We start from the raw sequence: 5,693 nt of genomic DNA on the forward strand, positions 1-5,693 counted from the left end.
CTGGTAAGGCATCCCCCCCCCCCCAGGGCCTGGGGGTCAGAGGGTCAGGCTGGATGCCTGGTAAGGCATCCCCCCAGGGCCTGGGGGGGGTCACAGGGCCAGGCTGGCCCACTGGTAAGGCATCCCCCCCCCCAGGGCCTGGGGGTCAGAGGGTCAGGCTGGATCCCTGGTAAGGCATCCCCACCCAGGGCCTGGGGGTCACAGGGCCAGGCTGGATCCCTGGTAAGGCATCCCCCCCAGGGCCTGGGGGGGTGCAGCGGGTCCGGAGAAGAGAGGCCGGGTCTGGGGGTGAAGTGGGTTGTGGGGTGGGTGGTGGCAGCGGGTCCGGAGAAGAGAGCCCGAGCCCAGGGGTGGGGCGGAGAGTCCGGGGAAGGGAGCCCCCCAGGGCCTGGGGGTCAGAGGGCCAGGCTGGATCCCTGGTAAGGGAGCCCCCAGGGCCTGGGGGGTCAGAGGGCCAGGCTGGATCCCTGGTAAGGCATCCCCACCCAGGGCCTGGGGGTCAGAGGGTCAGGCTGGATCCCTGGTAAGGCATCCCCCCCAGGGCCTGGGGGGGTCAGAGGGCCAGGCTGGATCCCTGGTAAGGCATCCCCACCCAGGGCCTGGGGGGGTCAGAGGGCCAGGCTGGATCCCTGGTAAGGCATCCCCACCCAGGGCCTGGGGGGGTCAGAGGGCCAGGCTGGATCCCTGGTAAGGCATCCCCACCCAGGGCCTGGGGGTCACAGGGCCAGGCTGGATCCCTACAGGGCCAGGCTGGATCCCTGGTAAGGCATCCCCCCCAGGGCCTGGGGGGGTCAGAGGGCCAGGCTGGATCCCTGGTAAGGCATCCCCACCCAGGGCCTGGGGGTCACAGGGCCAGGCTGGATCCCTGGTAAGGCATCCCCCCCCCCCCCCCAGGGCCTGGGGGTCAGAGGGTCAGGCTGGATGCCTGGTAAGGCATCCCCCCCCCCCCAGGGCCTGGGGGTCAGAGGGTCAGGCTGGATGCCTGGTAAGGCATCCCCCCAGGGCCTGGGGGGGGTCACAGGGCCAGGCTGGCCCACTGGTAAGGCATCCCCCCCCCCAGGGCCTGGGGGTCAGAGGGTCAGGCTGGATCCCTGGTAAGGCATCCCCACCCAGGGCCTGGGGGTCACAGGGCCAGGCTGGATCCCTGGTAAGGCATCCCCCCAGGGCCTGGGGGGGTGCAGCGGGTCCGGAGAAGAGAGGCCGGGTCTGGGGGTGAAGTGGGTTGTGGGGTGGGTGGTGGCAGCGGGTCCGGAGAAGAGAGCCCGAGCCCAGGGGTGGGGCGGAGAGTCCGGGGAAGGGAGCCCCCCAGGGCCTGGGGGTCAGAGGGCCAGGCTGGATCCCTGGTAAGGGAGCCCCCAGGGCCTGGGGGGTCAGAGGGCCAGGCTGGATCCCTGGTAAGGCATCCCCACCCAGGGCCTGGGGGTCAGAGGGTCAGGCTGGATCCCTGGTAAGGCATCCCCCCCAGGGCCTGGGGGGGTCAGAGGGCCAGGCTGGATCCCTGGTAAGGCATCCCCACCCAGGGCCTGGGGGGGTCAGAGGGCCAGGCTGGATCCCTGGTAAGGCATCCCCACCCAGGGCCTGGGGGGGTCAGAGGGCCAGGCTGGATCCCTGGTAAGGCATCCCCACCCAGGGCCTGGGGGTCACAGGGCCAGGCTGGATCCCTGGTAAGGCATCCCCCCCAGGGCCTGGGGGGGTCAGAGGGCCAGGCTGGATCCCTGGTAAGGCATCCCCACCCAGGGCCTGGGGGTCACAGGGCCAGGCTGGATCCCTGGTAAGGCATCCCCCCCCCCCCCCCAGGGCCTGGGGGTCAGAGGGTCAGGCTGGATGCCTGGTAAGGCATCCCCCCCCCCCAGGGCCTGGGGGTCAGAGGGTCAGGCTGGATGCCTGGTAAGGCATCCCCCCAGGGCCTGGGGGGGGTCACAGGGCCAGGCTGGCCCACTGGTAAGGCATCCCCCCCCCCAGGGCCTGGGGGTCAGAGGGTCAGGCTGGATCCCTGGTAAGGCATCCCCACCCAGGGCCTGGGGGTCACAGGGCCAGGCTGGATCCCTGGTAAGGCATCCCCCCCAGGGCCTGGGGGGGTGCAGCGGGTCCGGAGAAGAGAGGCCGGGTCTGGGGGTGAAGTGGGTTGTGGGGTGGGTGGTGGCAGCGGGTCCGGAGAAGAGAGCCCGAGCCCAGGGGTGGGGCGGAGAGTCCGGGGAAGGGAGCCCCCCAGGGCCTGGGGGTCAGAGGGCCAGGCTGGATCCCTGGTAAGGGAGCCCCCAGGGCCTGGGGGGTCAGAGGGCCAGGCTGGATCCCTGGTAAGGCATCCCCACCCAGGGCCTGGGGGTCAGAGGGTCAGGCTGGATCCCTGGTAAGGCATCCCCCCCAGGGCCTGGGGGGGTCAGAGGGCCAGGCTGGATCCCTGGTAAGGCATCCCCACCCAGGGCCTGGGGGGGTCAGAGGGCCAGGCTGGATCCCTGGTAAGGCATCCCCACCCAGGGCCTGGGGGGGTCAGAGGGCCAGGCTGGATCCCTGGTAAGGCATCCCCACCCAGGGCCTGGGGGTCACAGGGCCAGGCTGGATCCCTGGTAAGGCACCCCCCCAGGGCCTGGGGGGGTCAGAGGGCCAGGCTGGATCCCTGGTAAGGCATCCCCACCCAGGGCCTGGGGGTCACAGGGCCAGGCTGGATCCCTGGTAAGGCATCCCCCCCCCCCCCCCAGGGCCTGGGGGTCAGAGGGTCAGGCTGGATGCCTGGTAAGGCATCCCCCCCCCCCCAGGGCCTGGGGGTCAGAGGGTCAGGCTGGATGCCTGGTAAGGCATCCCCCCAGGGCCTGGGGGGGGTCACAGGGCCAGGCTGGCCCACTGGTAAGGCATCCCCCCCCCCAGGGCCTGGGGGTCAGAGGGTCAGGCTGGATCCCTGGTAAGGCATCCCCACCCAGGGCCTGGGGGTCACAGGGCCAGGCTGGATCCCTGGTAAGGCATCCCCCCCAGGGCCTGGGGGGGTGCAGCGGGTCCGGAGAAGAGAGGCCGGGTCTGGGGGTGAAGTGGGTTGTGGGGTGGGTGGTGGCAGCGGGTCCGGAGAAGAGAGCCCGAGCCCAGGGGTGGGGCGGAGAGTCCGGGGAAGGGAGCCCCCCAGGGCCTGGGGGTCAGAGGGCCAGGCTGGATCCCTGGTAAGGGAGCCCCCAGGGCCTGGGGGGTCAGAGGGCCAGGCTGGATCCCTGGTAAGGCATCCCCACCCAGGGCCTGGGGGTCAGAGGGTCAGGCTGGATCCCTGGTAAGGCATCCCCCCCAGGGCCTGGGGGGGTCAGAGGGCCAGGCTGGATCCCTGGTAAGGCATCCCCACCCAGGGCCTGGGGGGGTCAGAGGGCCAGGCTGGATCCCTGGTAAGGCATCCCCACCCAGGGCCTGGGGGGGTCAGAGGGCCAGGCTGGATCCCTGGTAAGGCATCCCCACCCAGGGCCTGGGGGTCACAGGGCCAGGCTGGATCCCTGGTAAGGCATCCCCCCCAGGGCCTGGGGGGGTCAGAGGGCCAGGCTGGATCCCTGGTAAGGCATCCCCACCCAGGGCCTGGGGGTCACAGGGCCAGGCTGGATCCCTGGTAAGGCATCCCCCCCCCCCCCCCAGGGCCTGGGGGTCAGAGGGTCAGGCTGGATGCCTGGTAAGGCATCCCCCCCCCCCCAGGGCCTGGGGGTCAGAGGGTCAGGCTGGATGCCTGGTAAGGCATCCCCCCAGGGCCTGGGGGGGGTCACAGGGCCAGGCTGGCCCACTGGTAAGGCATCCCCCCCCCAGGGCCTGGGGGTCAGAGGGTCAGGCTGGATCCCTGGTAAGGCATCCCCACCCAGGGCCTGGGGGTCACAGGGCCAGGCTGGATCCCTGGTAAGGCATCCCCCCAGGGCCTGGGGGGGTGCAGCGGGTCCGGAGAAGAGAGGCCGGGTCTGGGGGTGAAGTGGGTTGTGGGGTGGGTGGTGGCAGCGGGTCCGGAGAAGAGAGCCCGAGCCCAGGGGTGGGGCGGAGAGTCCGGGGAAGGGAGCCCCCCAGGGCCTGGGGGTCAGAGGGCCAGGCTGGATCCCTGGTAAGGGAGCCCCCAGGGCCTGGGGGGTCAGAGGGCCAGGCTGGATCCCTGGTAAGGCATCCCCACCCAGGGCCTGGGGGTCAGAGGGTCAGGCTGGATCCCTGGTAAGGCATCCCCCCCAGGGCCTGGGGGGTCAGAGGGCCAGGCTGGATCCCTGGTAAGGCATCCCCACCCAGGGCCTGGGGGGGTCAGAGGGCCAGGCTGGATCCCTGGTAAGGCATCCCCACCCAGGGCCTGGGGGGGTCAGAGGGCCAGGCTGGATCCCTGGTAAGGCATCCCCACCCAGGGCCTGGGGGTCACAGGGCCAGGCTGGATCCCTGGTAAGGCATCCCCCCCAGGGCCTGGGGGGGTCAGAGGGCCAGGCTGGATCCCTGGTAAGGCATCCCCACCCAGGGCCTGGGGGTCACAGGGCCAGGCTGGATCCCTGGTAAGGCATCCCCCCCCCCCCCCCAGGGCCTGGGGGTCAGAGGGTCAGGCTGGATGCCTGGTAAGGCATCCCCCCCCCCCAGGGCCTGGGGGTCAGAGGGTCAGGCTGGATGCCTGGTAAGGCATCCCCCCAGGGCCTGGGGGGGGTCACAGGGCCAGGCTGGCCCACTGGTAAGGCATCCCCCCCCCCAGGGCCTGGGGGTCAGAGGGTCAGGCTGGATCCCTGGTAAGGCATCCCCACCCAGGGCCTGGGGGTCACAGGGCCAGGCTGGATCCCTGGTAAGGCATCCCCCCCAGGGCCTGGGGGGGTGCAGCGGGTCCGGAGAAGAGAGGCCGGGTCTGGGGGTGAAGTGGGTTGTGGGGTGGGTGGTGGCAGCGGGTCCGGAGAAGAGAGCCCGAGCCCAGGGGTGGGGCGGAGAGTCCGGGGAAGGGAGCCCCCCAGGGCCTGGGGGTCAGAGGGCCAGGCTGGATCCCTGGTAAGGGAGCCCCCAGGGCCTGGGGGGTCAGAGGGCCAGGCTGGATCCCTGGTAAGGCATCCCCACCCAGGGCCTGGGGGTCAGAGGGTCAGGCTGGATCCCTGGTAAGGCATCCCCCCCAGGGCCTGGGGGGGTCAGAGGGCCAGGCTGGATCCCTGGTAAGGCATCCCCACCCAGGGCCTGGGGGGGTCAGAGGGCCAGGCTGGATCCCTGGTAAGGCATCCCCACCCAGGGCCTGGGGGGGTCAGAGGGCCAGGCTGGATCCCTGGTAAGGCATCCCCACCCAGGGCCTGGGGGTCACAGGGCCAGGCTGGATCCCTGGTAAGGCATCCCCCCCAGGGCCTGGGGGGGTCAGAGGGCCAGGCTGGATCCCTGGTAAGGCATCCCCACCCAGGGCCTGGGGGTCACAGGGCCAGGCTGGATCCCTGGTAAGGCATCCCCCCCCCCCCCCCAGGGCCTGGGGGTCAGAGGGTCAGGCTGGATGCCTGGTAAGGCATCCCCCCCCCCCCAGGGCCTGGGGGTCAGAGGGTCAGGCTGGATGCCTGGTAAGGCATCCCCCAGGGCCTGGGGGGGGTCACAGGGCCAGGCTGGCCCACTGGTAAGGCATCCCCCCCCCAGGGCCTGGGGGTCAGAGGGTCAGGCTGGATCCCTGGTAAGGCATCCCCACCCAGGGCCTGGGGGTCACAGGGCCAGGCTGGATCCCTGGTAAGGCATCCCCCCAGGGCCTGGGGGGGTGCAGC

Source organism: Lutjanus erythropterus, unplaced genomic scaffold, assembly GCF_056507025.1.
Source record: "Lutjanus erythropterus isolate fLutEry1 unplaced genomic scaffold, fLutEry1.hap2 Scaffold_211, whole genome shotgun sequence".
In the NCBI taxonomy this organism is placed as follows: Eukaryota; Metazoa; Chordata; class Actinopteri; order Lutjaniformes; family Lutjanidae; genus Lutjanus; species Lutjanus erythropterus.